Below are 14,196 nucleotides of genomic sequence, written 5' to 3' on the forward strand. Positions count from 1 at the left end.
CTTTTTAGATTATTTCTTTTTACACAATAATATTATGTGTATATATATATATTGCTATTAATAAGTTACTTAATGAGCATTACACCTCCTAACCTTTTAATAATATATTAACACCTAACCTTTAATTCAATAATATAACTCCTAAACTTTCATATTCATAACCTTCAAAATATTTAATATAAAAATTATAACTCCTAAATATTACACCTATAAAAACCCACTTTGAGACATTGCATGATGGTCATTTTATTTTTATTTTCCTTATTCTTCATTTTTTATTCCTTTGATTTGTTAATTTTTTTTGTCTTCTTTGATCTGATTTTTGCAGGAGAGGGATGTATAATGAAAAATGTTATATATTTTGCATATTTTGATTTTGTGAGGTAAAAAGATTTGACATGTCTAATTATCATTATCACTTTTCTTATTCTTGTAGTTTCTACCGACACTGATTGTCTTTAATCACTTTGTAAATTTGAAGAATCGAATTATGTTATATTGAGAACATGATCCATATTTCCTCTTCAAATCATATATAACTTAAATATTTTAAATATTTTTGCTTGATTAGTTAACTATAATTTTATGTCTTTTTGTTGTTATTATTGTAAGGATTGTAATTATGTTATGTTGAGAACGTGATCCTTCTTTCCCCTTCAAATCATATATAACTAAATATTTTAAATATTTTTGCTTAATTAGTTAATTAATTTTATGTATGTTTGTTGGTATTATTGTAAGGATTGTTTATAGTTCTCCGGTTAAACCTCTGATGCAATAAGAGTTGATTGGTCCCTTATCAGATTAATTAGTTAATTGAAAAAACGCCAATATATCTTATTTCTAATTTCGTCTAACAATTTCTTCCTCCTCACTAGCTATAAAAATGTTATACAAATATATAATAAATATAAGTAATAAAAAAAGTAATATATCACATCTCAATATAAAGTAAATAAAATACTAAATATTAAATACAAATATTATATTGTTAAGAATCAAAATCGATTCCTCTTATAATTTTGCATCTCACAAACAATGATATGGTAAAAATACATAATTTTAATGTTGGATATCTCTCCTATAATATAAAATAATAGAAAAAGTATATATTGTTCAAAATAATAGTAATAACTAAAAATAATATTTATTATTAGAAGTATATTTGGAGACTTTTAATAATTTGAAATTCCTAAAATGAGGTAAAAAGAAAATATGTAATATAATAAAATAAATCATAAAAATAGTGGAGGATTTTACTTAAACATATTTTTGTTTATTAAAAAAATATATCACTTTTTTTTTACCTTTTTTCCTCTTATTTTTATATATTTATTTTTAATTTAATTTTTATATATATTCATTTCAAATATACTTATTACTTAACCATTCATCCTCAAATCATTAAATCTTTCAAATATATTTATGTTTAGCTTAATTGTCCTCTACTTTAATCTTGTAATGCAAAATCTATCGACAAAGACTTCTTTATATAATCATTTTTACTTCTAATAAGAATATAAAAGAGAATAATTGATTTGTTTTTTTGCATGAAATTATAAGAGCAAGATCATTACTAAAAGTAAGACAAAAATAATTCTTGAAAACATTAAAATGTATTTGTAGATACGCTTAGCGGGGGGAGATAATCAAAATTATTATGAAGTTATTTTTAAATTTTAATTAAAATATGAATCATGAAAAATATGATAAAAATTAATTAAGAGGATTCATTTAAACATTTTGCTTAAAGTAATAAAAAGCTTAAGACAAGCTAACTTGATTATGTTAAGATTTGATGCTAATTGTTACTGTTTTAAAAATATATATATAAATTAGTAAAATACTAAAGACGAGCAAACTTCATTCTCTTAATTACGATGCTAATTGTTTGTGTTTTCTTAATATAATTAAATAAGCAAAGACTAAAAAATAAAAAAATAAAAAAAAAAGAAAAAAGGGAGACTAAAAATAATGTTGAAATAAATTTTTTTAAAAAAACTTAGAATTATAGAAGAAAATTTATCAAGGAAAAAATTAATACAGATAATCATTTCAAATATACTTATTACTTAACCATTCATCCTCCATTATAATGATTCTAAAAATTTACTGAACTTTTTCTCCAACATTTTAATTATAAGAAAATATTATTTATCGTTAATAATTATAAATATCCATATTATTTGTGAACAGTTTTTTTATGTTTACTTTATTTAGAAAAAATTCAAGAGTAAAGTTTTTAGTAGATATATAAGTTTTTTTTTAATCTTAACATAAAACCTTTTATCATTCATCTATAATTGTTCATTTATTACTTATTTTATTATGCATTTTAACAATAATATATTATTTTTATGTTAATTCTATATCACTAAAAATTATTTTACCGAACTAAAATCATGTATCACCCATTTCCTTCCAAATAAACAATATATAGAGAGAACTTTACATTTTAATATATAAATATTGAAGTACTTTTTTAAGTCTTCAAATTATAGGTAGCTTATCTATTACGAATAATTTTTTATATTTCTAAGTTTGTTTTTGAATTTATTACTATTTTAATTCTTTTGATATTTTTAAAAAAATTTAAAAGACTAAAAATCTCACTTTAAGTTTTTAACAAAACATCAAAGTTAACCATATTTAATTTTGAGAACTCATTCAAATGGATAATGAAGTCATAAATTCTTAATTATATATTATAACTAACATAAAAGAATAGGTACTATTCAACCAAAAAAAAGTATAGGTATTTGACCGTACATGTATTTATTTTTTGATAAAATTAATTCATGTATTGAGTTGAAATTATAAAGCTAAATGATAAAGTTTATTAGCTAATCTATTTGGATTTGAAAATTAAATAAAAATAAAAACTTTTAGACATCGCGCATAGCGCGGCTAAGTTTACTAGTTAATTAATACTCGATAAAAATCCAGATATCACTTAGAACATTGTAGGTAAACGACACTTGTTTTTACCTAATGATGTTGAGAGTCCAAAAATGCCCTCAATATTGAGTTTTAATTTCATAATGGAACCATGTTGATTCTAGATCCTAACTCACTCTTCTAATATATATAATCGGACAAATATTGAATTTGGAATGTATCAATGGAATTTATTTTCTAATTTTAAATGAATTTAGTAGATGTTTTACTAAACAACCCAATATATCATGTGACATTCACAAACCCCCCCTTGAAAGGCGCCTCCTGTTTTGCTCATTCATTTGTCTCTTCATAGTTCATAGAAAAGAAAAACAACAGGCGGTGATTCTTATATCAACTACTCTCCCTCTTCTTTTTTAGCTCACTCATTCTTTTCATCAAATAAAAAAAATTTCTTCTATGACGCAAGAGGAAAATCATCAAGGCAACGATTCCTTCAGGAGAGATGCGTTTTAGGAGGTGTGAGGAAGATGCCACGGGGAAGGTAAACAACTGAGATCAGTGATCCTGGCCAGAAAATAATTGAGGGTCTGTACATCTTGATCTGAAAAGAATGAAGATTGGAAAGAATCTTTACCATCAGCTGTGTACCTCCTCCGCGGCCTCTTCCTTACACCTCCTTATAACGCATTTCACCTGAGGGAATCGTCGTCTATCAAAGACAATTCAATAAGTATGTGGTTATCTTTCAAACCATCTAAATTCAAGTGACACTTTGAATCAACTCTTTGTGAATATACGACAGCTGAGGCGATATGCATTTATTTATTAGGTTAACCACATTGTACTCTTTAATGCCACCTATCAATGGGGTAGACTTGTGTAACTTCGAGATCTTGTTGATAAGTGCATCTATAACAGGCTCAGCTAATTTCATTTTTTGAGCCGAAGGTTTATCCGAAATAGTTTCTCTACCTCCTAGTGTATCTATAACATGTTTGAGTTCTTAAAGGTAAAATATCTCAAGCTTTTGTTTTTCTTTGCCTGTCTTCTTATTGATTAAAACTTCATATAAGATCAGATTTATTGGTTTATTTCATAGGAACAAAAAAGAAATAATTGCAATTTGCAGCTTTTGATTTGGCCTTTTTGTTCCCAACATTATGCATATATATATATATTTGCAGTCAAATAATTGCTTAAACTCTTGCTAGTCTTGCAGCTTGGGATATTCACACTATGTTTTTAGTTCAGGTACTTGCTACTCTCCTTTGATTTATTCGAGGTAATTTAGTAGATGTTTTCCTAAACAACTCAAATATCATGTATTCACAACCCCCCCTCGAAAGTTGTCGATATAAACCACTCTCCCCTTTCCTTTTTTGCTCATTTATTCTGCTTCTCTTCGTATAAAAGGTTTCTTCTGTGTTACAAATGATGCATAGGAAAAATTAAAGGCAGCAATGCATCAAGAAAACTTTTACTCGATTGCAGGAATTCGCAATGAATTTGAGGATCGAAGCACTGTTTCAGGATTTCTTGAGTAAACAGTTAGTAATGAAGAAGAATAAGAAGAGAGGGAGAAATCTGTATATTCAATATGATGAATGTAACTGATGATTACAATTTCTATTTATAAAGACTTGACTGACTTATTCCATAAAACAAATTCAGTGACAACTAATATCAAACTAACTATCACTACACTGATTATTGTAGCTTAACAATGTTTATCGAACTTTGTCAACTAACTTTTGAGTTTCCAAATTACTGTAACAATACTCCCCCATACAAAAGATCCTTTTCCTGAAGGATCAAACGATGGAAACCTTGTCTTCAAGATGGTAGCAAATTCCCAAGTAGCTACAAACCAATTTAACTAATACCTGAGCAACAAAGTGAGTAGGGAAATTTGGATTGGCTAAGTCAATAGTTGGCGGATAAGAAATGTGGGAAGGCACTTCATAACACTTTTTTGACAACGAGACATGCACAGTTGGGTGAATCTTGATAGAACTAGGCAACAAAAGATTGTAGGCCACGGCGATCCTTCTTAATGATCTGACGGGGACCATAGTATTTGGCAGCAAGCTTATGAGAAGAGTGACGAGAGATAGTCACTTGTTTGTAAGAATGCACCTTAAAGTATACCCAATTCCCCACAACAAAATGCCTCTCACTTCTATGGGAATCTGCCTGTTGTTTCATTCGGAGTTGAACTCTATGCAAATGATGCTTCAGGAGTTGCAACTTAAGTTCTCTATCCACCAAGGTAGTGTCAACTTTTCCAGAAGCTGATTCACCACGCAAGTAAGGCAGATGTAGAGGAGGTAGCCTGCCATATGAGGGTGTGGTTTTGTTGGCTTAATGGGAGCAAGTATTATACCAATACTCAGCCATAGGCAAACAAGCCAACCAAATTGGAAACATCATAATTGCAGTAGCATCGTAAGTAGGTTTTAAGGCATCTATTCAATACTTCCGTTTGTTCATCAGACTGAGGATGATAAGCTGTAGATGCATGAAACAATACCCCTTGAAGAGTAAATAGCTCCTGCCAATTGGTTATAGCGTCAGGTAAGCCATGTAATTTCACAATAGTATCCAAGAACACTTGGGCAACTGATTGAGCAGTATAGGGATGTCTCAGTGGGAGGAAATGACCATATTTGCTGAGTCTGTCAACGACCACCAGAATCACCTCACAACCATGGGACTTGGGAAGACCATGAATGAAGTCCATATTAATTTGAGACCACACCACGTCAGGAATGGGTAACACTTGTAACTACATAGGGTAAGCAGCTAAATCAGATTTGTTCTTCTAACAAACATCACACCTTTGAATGAAACCCTTCACTTCTGTTCTCATGTTCTTCCAAAATTGGGTGTCAACATTCACCACTGTAAGGGATCTTTAATATCAGTTATGTACCTCCTCCGCGACATCTTCCTCACATCTCCTTATAGCGCATCTCATCATCTGAGGGAATCATCGCCTATTCAATAAGTATGTGGTGCCTTTGAAACCATCTAAATTCAAGTGTTTGAATCAATTCTTTGTGAACATATGACAACTTAGGTGATGTGCATTTATTTACCATGTAATTTCTTTGTACTCTTCAATGTCACTTATCACTTTATCCAACTGTGCAAATCATATTCAAATTCGATGGGCCTTCATTGTTTATGATATATATCGGACAATAATAGAGAGTACTGCACTGACGAAGGACTATATCTCCACTTACAATAACACATGAATGGTATGAGTTCGTTCATTTCATTGTGTTATTTTCCCCCATTTTGGTGATGTTGTTGAGAAATGCAAGTTCACAATTGGTGGAGTAATACAAAGCATACCGTATATGTTAGATGTTAATTAGTTAGTGGTAGTATAGTGATAAGTTGTAGTGATTGAACAAATAGTTTTTAGTAGGCTCTAATATTAACATACTTTTAGAATTAAGGCAACAAGGTATGTTAATGTCATTTGTACAATTATCATATAAATTAAGGTAGTGTTGATACTATTTATATAATAGTTACTTTTATATTAAATATGCATACATGTTTCTCTATGATGTAAAAGAATACAGTATTTTTTTAAGTATTTTTTGATAGAACATTTCGCACAAATTTAATATTAGATTTGAGATTATTTGTCTACCTATAATAATTTACACGTTTGTCTACCTAAACAAGATAATGCAAAAGAAAAAAAAAGCTCCTAATTGTGTTTAAAGGCAAACCAATTGAATTAGTACTTTTTATATGTGGTATTACGTGGTTATTTGGTCTTTTCTTTTAGTGAAATTTATTTCAACATTGATGGTGTAGGCATTTTATTAAGTCATTAAGACAATAAATATTTATAAAAATGGTGAAAAAAAAGTTAAGTATGATATTATGATTGATTATAATGTAACTTTTCATGTAAGGTCTTTTCACTTGTAATATGATACATGTTTTATTATATAATGATTAATTAAATAGTTTATAATGTTATAATTTAGTGTAGGGGCAAATTAGAATCAAATTTTGCATTTTAAAGCTTCCTACTTTAGGCACGCGCAACGCACATGTACTCCTTATCGATGAATATGAATTATTAAAAAATCACATAATTTTTTTAAAATTATGTTTGAGTTACAACAAAAATATGAAAAGTAAAATGATAAATGTTTATAGTGTATAGTTAACTCATAAGAAGAAGTACTTTTGTATTTAGTCATTCCCTTGTTATAATTTTGATATATAAATTTTATATTTGTTTTAAAAGACAAAATAAAGTGACAAAAACAAACATAGAGACACACTACCTTATGATTAACTTCCTTAAAGTGTTTGTCTTTTCTTATAATATAGAGTAAAAATATTGAAATTAATTTAATAGTTATACATTTCAGGAAGATAAAATGTTTTAACATTAATTAGTAGAAGATGAAGCTCTCTGTCTCACTAAGTAGAATGCAATTAAGTAATTCAAATGAAAACTAAGGAAACTTAATTAGAAGAAAATAACTAAAGAATTAAAGAGTAACAAAGATGACATTTTGTATTTGGTAGTGGTATATATTGATTTAGCTACAACTCTTCATATTCTTTAATTTAAGATTAAAAAAGGAAAAACCTTGATTCATGTACTTATTTAAACTTGTAGAAATCCTAAATTGACTCATGTTCTTCCCCACTCCCTTTTTAATAAATAACTTATAAGTCCAAAAATAATTAAAATAATGTTATTTAATTAATTAGAAAAAATGGGAAAACCTTGATTCATCTGTTTATTTAAAATTCTAGAAATCCTAATTGACTCTTGTTCTTCTACATTCTAATTCTAATAAATAACTTAAAATTCAAAAAACAATTGAAATAATATTATTTAATTAATTAGATCTTTAATTTAGTTTAGGAATAAAATGGTAATCCAACTTTTCATCTTTGGAGCTTCCCACTTTAGTAAAACTACAGATGCTTTGCACGTGAGTCCTATGAAATGTATGAGATATCAAAATCACATTTTAATCACTATGGCAAACTATTAAGAAAATACTACAAAATTTAAAATAGATGAACAATCAATGTATTCAAATAACTTCTTTATTTTATGTCAAATGATCAGACATTTGATCAACTTGCAAAATTTAGTTTAGTAACTAAAATAATGAGTTACATTTTTAAGTTATTAATTAGGTCCAAACATATGATATATTAGTATGCGCAAAAATGAATAACAAAAATGATTAATGTTTCTCATTTAAATGCACAATTCGAAAGTTTCTACATATACCTTAAATTGATATCTATACTTCATGTCGCATACAATTTTAAATGCTTCATGGAAGAAAAAAATCTAAAATGGAGAAAGAAAGTAAGAACGAAAAGTTGAGGACATTGCAAAGAAAATCCTCATGCTCTGAAAAGAAAACTTTGTTATTGTTAGAGACAACACATTAACATAAAATTGTTCATTGTTTAATACTACACATGTATTAAAATTTACTCTTTTTTTTCCACTGCTATTTTCTCTTCGTGATTATCAATTTTCTGCATTTTTTCAGTTATCCTCACTTGCAACTTCTAACTCTCTTATCTTTTCATGTTGAATTGTGCAAGTTTCCTAATTCGATTTCCTATTGTGAGCTTCCATCTTTGTAAGTTGGTTCTTAAATAGCATTAAGAAATGACACTTTAAATTCTAATTTTATTTCTGAAATTTATTTCTACATTAAAGTGATGAATGACTTTTCATATTATAACTTATCAAATTCTTCCATTATGAGATTTATGATTACTATATATTAAAAGCAATATCAATGTACTAATTTATCAATTTAATAGAGGGGCAAAATGTCAATTAACTTTTTACTGTAAAGCTTTCCACTTATAATAATATATGATTGTCAATGAATTACTATTCAATAAGTATGTGATTCTTTTCAAACCATCTAAATACAATTGGTAAAAACGTCAAGAAGAATGCTTAGTGAGGAGACAACACAGAAGGAAGAAAATTCTCGTGAACAAGGAAGCATGTCGACTCAGAAAGGAAGTTCCCGATAGGGAAAGAGAAGAAACGAACCAATGACATCATCTCAAGCCGATTGCTTCTCTTGAGATAGTAGTGAGGCTGGAAGGTGCTTTTTCTATCAATGATGTTCCAAGTCTTCGATATCCCTCGTAGACTGACAAGAATTTGTACTGATATGAAGGATCTCCGTCCAACCGTATATACGACTTTCATCGAATACAGTTTTCCGCAGAAATCTATATGTATCTATGAGATTGAGTATGAATTCTGTTGATTGGATAAATTCTTTGTGAATGACAGTTTAGGAAGTACACATTGCTCTTGAAAGCTTTTAAGTTTAGTTGATAACCAAATCGCCTTCTTATGGTTGAGACAACAACAACATACCCACTAAAATCCCACAAGTGGGGTCCGAGGATGATAAAGTTTATGCGGACCTTACTATTACCGTTTCTGAATTTTTTGCTGAGAACTTGTACTAAATTCCTCTTTGATTTTGCTAGAGCCACTGGGTTTCTCTACAACTCCGTTTCTATGTTATAGTTCTACTTATTGGTTTAAAACATAATTGAATTTGTTGGTGTATTTCTTATGAGAAGAAATAGTTGCAACATGCACCTCTTGAGCCGAGGGTCCTTCGGAAATAGCTTCTCTACCTACACGAGGTAGTAGTAACGTGTAAGTACATTCTACCCTCCCCATACTTCACTTGTGGGATTTAACAGAATATGTACCTTCTTAAAACTGTTTTTGTATTGTCTGTGTGAAATCTTTGAATTTATCAAGGAAGATGACAATCAACAAGAATTCAATAAAGAGATGAGGTACAATCAAAAAGGAAATCGAAGATTAGACTTGAGAAGTCTAAATTGTTAGGTTATGGAGCCTGATTAATATTTGATGTATTGTCATATATTAATGTTCTCGCGGTTTTTGCTGTACTATTTATTCTCCTTTTATTTTTTGTAACCTAAAATACTCTGAATAATTAATATATATAGCCCACCGCCATGGAAGTTTACTCACGGGGTGTTACCACGAAATATTGATTTCTCTCTCTAGATCTCTCATCTCTTTCTCTCTAAAGTTCTTTGTGTTCTTCATTCATCAAGTGTGTGCGTGAATTCGATCCTAACATAAATAATCCTACATTATCTACTATACTTTTAACAAGAATTGTACTATTTATTTTCTACTGTTTAAACAAAAAAAAGAGAGAAGAAAAAAATATTGTTGGTAAGGCTTTGTATCAAAAGAAAAAGATTGAGTTTAGACACATTGTACTCACTAGAAAGATTCTAAAGGCTAGAAGAGAACACCCTTGCAACCCAACGGAACTGGACGTAAGATCCACACTGAATCCCAACCAGTATAAAGGACATCACGTGTCAATCTTACTTTCTGCACTTTCAAATCTGTTTATTTAGATCATCAGTATCTTTGGCTGTTGTATAATCACTTTTGTTCTTTGATTTTCTTTTTTCCTTCTTTCATATTACATGATTCCTTCATAAAACTTCAATAGAAGAAATCATACCAACTTCTTCTTCACAAAAAATAAAATAAAATAGAATAAGGCATGAAAATTGATCCATGTCTTATGAGTAAAGCATACACACAAAATGAAAAATATAATATTCATACAATCATTTCATATGCAAAAGAACAAAAGTTATTTAAGTGAGTTGTACAATAGATCAATAACAACTGTTGAACAACTAGGAATATTTGAGTCGAGCTTTCAAAAAGGGCATGTAATCTAGCAAGTTGTAGGATTTGACACTCTGATGTACTAGCTTACTTCAGCTCACAATCCTCAAGTTGTAGAAATTCATTAATCCAATCAGCGCACTCGTTCAAGGAATAATCACTTGAACTTGCAAGAGGAACTTCTGGTGGTTGAGGTATATCTGCTCCTTGAAATAATTCATTCACATCCATAGACAAGTTACTTGAATTCACAACATTGGAATGTTGTTCCTCGTTTGAAGTAATTGCTTCAACATTCGGAGCTTGTTTTTTTTGGGATCGGTATTTCTACATAAGATAAAAAAAATATTAGGAAAAATTGACAAAACCTTGAATCATAAATGTTCTTTTCATACTAGGATACCTTTAGACGGTAGGTGACGCATCCTACAGTCAAATCCGGCTCACGCATCCTCTTCAGCACATTTTTCGGACCAGCTAAATCAACATGGTAAGACAAATAATAAGAATTTAATAGTAAAATAGTGAACATTCTTAGTTTTTCTATCTCTCTCTATCGGGATAAAAACAAAAATCTTTGAACACTTACCTTTGTCTCCCAGCTCGCGAACAACCTCTTCTAATTTCTTATCAAGCTCTGTTGTCCATTTCATTTTTCGTCTTTTCTTTTCTGGTCTTTCTGTACTTTTCCTCGAAAGCAAAGAATGATCATCCTCTTTTTCTGAAGGACCACTACGTTTAGCCTGTGCATCCTCATCAGTACTTCTGATTCTCTTAGACCTTTTTGCCTCAGCTTTTTCTAGTAAAGAACCTACGTCTTGATCTTGATAAGTCTCCGAGGAATTCACTATGGATTTTCCCTTTATGTCTTGTATTTTCGTCGGACAAGATGCGTTGTCCGAAACATGAATTGGATTGGCGTTGTAATGTTGTGATTTCTCATTTGCCTTTTTATTGTGCCACTTCACATGCTTCCATACATTCCTGAGTTTCAATGATGAAATCAGCGATTTCTTATAAATGAAGCATATCCCTTGTGATGGTGCTTCTTTCAGCATTTTCATCGTCACCTCTGGAGACATTACTAAACCAAAAATAAAATGTCAAGCACAAAATATTAATTAAATGAGGTATCTAAAATTGTCGAGGAAGTTAGATGTTCAAACTTATAAACACTACTTTGTAAGGAACTTATATAAATTATCAATCTTTTAATATTATTATAGTAGATAAAGTCCATTAATGATGTGTTATATTAACACGTCTAAATACACTTCTGAATTAATGAATATCACATACTAAATCATGTAAAATAGTTAAGATTTTGAGGAGATAATCTTACAAACAATTGGTTTGTCTTTGATGAGTTGAGTGTACTTGATGAATTCAAGGTAGTTCATTTCAAGCATGTTGGCATCCACCATGATCAAGTCGAATTGGTCGATATGTTCTCGGAGAATGAATAAAGCTGTACTTGCTTGTTCGATCGCAGTTACTATAAACAAAAATCAAGCTCAGAAAATATCACAAAAGATAATATGTATGTTGTGGTTTTCCTTTATTATTACACAGATAAAGGTAGTGTGAATTGACTAATAATATTACATTAGAAGTACAGAAAGAAATATTTGATTGAGCATTTAATCAAATGATCAAACGTTTTTGTTTGACAATTCAAATTAAAATTTAGAAAAATCTTATGGTCTCAAACATCAATTAAGTAGATTATTTAAATTTAACTAGACATATCCTTTTGTTATGTTTTCAAGCATCAAAAACAACCATCAAATTATCAAAACAACAACAAATCTAACAATCTTATTAAACATTGTTGTAATTTATTCATCACTTGGTCATATATGACTGCAACACATGTTAAAATTTACTAAAAGCTTTAGTTATGTGTATCTAAATTTTTTGCCACTACTATAAATTTTTTTCCCCGAATTTCTACACTCAAATCTATCCACAAAAAAATTAGATTCAATCTATAAGTTTCATGTATCTTATAAAACAAACTTCAATGAGCAATTTTATAGAAATTCACTTCTTTAACTTTAGACTATATATAAGTAGAGAATTTACCTAGAAGATCCAACAAAAATTAGGGGGGAAAGGCTCAACTCGATAGAGAAAACTAAAAGTGACAAAGAATTATTGTACCTTTAAAGGAATGTTGTTCGAGCATTGTTGTTATATTTGATAAACAAGTTGTATCAGGATCAACCAAGAGAATTTTGAGGCCAACATAGGCTGAAGGAATATCTACATTACGAATTATCTCACAATCCATCTCTTAGCCTTTGAAGATTTTGAGAGAAAAGAAGAAGAAAAAGAGATTTCTGAATTTTTGTGCTCTTTCTTTGATTTCTCTGTTTTTGTTTCTACCACCTTATGTTATATGAAATGCTATATGAAGGATAAAATTTGACCAATTGCTTAGTTGTAGAGGGAGGATATTAGATTTTGAAAATCTACTTTTATAGAAAGTGAATCTACCTTTATTTATAGCAAGTTAATAACTAGTGTAGTCAAAATCTTAGAGATATAATTAAACAAGAAGTTGATAATCTACCAATTTCAGTTCAAAATAATTTAATTTTGACTATTTTTGTAATACACATAGACATAGTATATATCACTTTGTCTCTCCGTTTTGAATTTTTTAAATTTACTTTAATTTTTAGTTCATTAAAAAAAAGGTCACTTTCTTTATTTGACAACTCTTTAATTCTAACTTTTTACAAGTCAGGTTAAAAATGACATGATTTAATATATGTACATAAATTAGTAATAATATTATATCTATATACACCATATAATATTTTGATACGGTATCAAATTGAGAACGTTTTGTTGGTTGTATCTCTAGCCGCACCTTTACTTATAACTTTTTTAAAAGGAAAAAGAAGACAAGTTGAAGCTTGAAACATTGAGTAAAATTTTAATACACTTTAAAGCCTCTAAATATGTAATTATCTCCCTCTATGCTTTATCCTAATGCATGCTATATTAAATAGTATTCAATTCCGATATATCTCATGATTTTCATTCTTCTGAAATATTTTAAGTTGTATAATCGAAGACTTACTCTCTCTATATGTAATCTAGCAAGTTGTAGAATCTGACACTCTGATTTTCTAGCATATTTTCAGCTCAAAATAGTCAAGTTCTAGAAATTCATTAATCCACTCATCGCACTCATTCAAGTAATAATCGTTTGAACTTGGAAAGCTACAAAAGAAAATCTGATGGTTGAGGTATGTCTGCTCCTTGAAATAATACACTGAAATCCGCAGAGAAGTTAGTTGGATTCAACACATTGAAATGATGTTCTTGCTTATAGGTATCCATTGGTTCTCTTGTGAGAGTTTCTTTTTCATGCATATGTAATTCATGTCAACATGATCATTGGTCAAACATGTGATATATAGGTTATAATCGCCCGCCGGCAGTGGGAGTTCTTTTATTCTCTACAAGGATCGTAGCGTCTCGAATATCATTTTGAGGGGAAATAGTATAAATTCAAAAGTACTTGAATCTTAATTAAAGTT

At 29.4% G+C, this 14,196-nt stretch overlaps 1 long non-coding RNA gene and 1 pseudogene across 1 annotated transcript; one reads left to right on the plus strand and one right to left on the minus strand.

Moving 5' to 3' along the window:
- Nucleotides 1-3,295: 3,295 nt before the first annotated feature.
- LOC114074956 lies at nucleotides 3,296-4,678 on the plus strand. The gene is made up of 3 exons (XR_003575335.1): nucleotides 3,296-3,910; nucleotides 4,113-4,152; nucleotides 4,393-4,678. It is a non-coding gene; the product is annotated as an uncharacterized LOC114074956 (long non-coding RNA).
- A 6,051-nt stretch (nucleotides 4,679-10,729) lies between these two features.
- Nucleotides 10,730-11,724, minus strand: LOC114074778 (annotated as a pseudogene).
- Nucleotides 11,725-14,196: the final 2,472 nt, after the last annotated feature.

Source organism: Solanum pennellii, chromosome 11, assembly GCF_001406875.1.
Source record: "Solanum pennellii chromosome 11, SPENNV200".
NCBI lineage: Eukaryota > Viridiplantae > Streptophyta > Magnoliopsida > Solanales > Solanaceae > Solanum > Solanum pennellii.